Below are 1,035 nucleotides of genomic sequence, written 5' to 3' on the forward strand. Positions count from 1 at the left end.
AAAAAAGAAACAAGAAATTGTGTTAAGTTGATAAACAGTATCAGAAAGAAAAAAGAAAAAAGAAAGAAAGAAAGAAAGAAAAGTCTATGGCAAGCATCTAATTTTATATGCAAATTTTAAACTTTAAGAACAAGAAAAAGAAATAAAAAAGTTTTCTGTGACAACTTCTATTCAGTATTACCCAGTGAAGTAAGATAAGAAAGAGAACCATAAAGCATAACTATTGGGAAGAAAAAAATAGAGCAGTCATAATTCAAAGCTAATATAATTATCTATAGAAAATCCCTCCAAAATCTATGGGCATATTACTAGAATGAATAACAGAGTTCAGCAAATTTGCTGGAACAGAATCAATGTAAAAAATTTAATTGTATTTCTATAAACCATCAATACTGTAGTAGATTGAAAAATAATGTCAAAAATCATTTAAAATAAAATGTAGTACTAGCTTGTGACTTTCTATAAAAACAGTTAGCTGCAATATGGATTTTATTTTGAATCTATGTAGATCTATTTAGGCAGAATTAACATCTCAACAGTTTTGAGGCCTCTGATCCTTAAAAATTGTGTATTTTTCCTTTTACTTAGGTCTTCTCTGATTTTCCTCGTCAATATTTTGGAGATTTCATTGTACAAGTCTTAAGTATTTCATATCGTTATGCTATTATGGTAAATTTTTCCAGTTCATTTTCCAGTTGCTTATCACCAAATTCACTTATTTGTAGTTTGGGTTTTCTATAGGAATTTGATTAAAGATTGTTTAATTCTTTTGTCCTTCTTAAAATGTTCTCAGTCAAATAAATGAGTGAGCTGGTTTCAGCTGTTAAAAAAAAAACAAAACTGAAAATTCAATAAGGATAAAATAACCAAAGTTACATCTAACCAGCTGTAAATCGAAAAACATTATTTTCAATAACTCTTGGAGTAAAAACAAAAGGGAAGATTAAAGCATACAATTACAAACATTTTAGAAATTAAAGAACATTATATCAAAATCAACTGCATGGACCCAAAGCTGTCCTCAGGAAAAAAAAA

Source organism: Propithecus coquereli, unplaced genomic scaffold (genome assembly GCF_000956105.1).
Source record: "Propithecus coquereli isolate 6110/MARCELLA unplaced genomic scaffold, Pcoq_1.0 Scaffold153, whole genome shotgun sequence".
In the NCBI taxonomy this organism is placed as follows: Eukaryota; Metazoa; Chordata; class Mammalia; order Primates; family Indriidae; genus Propithecus; species Propithecus coquereli.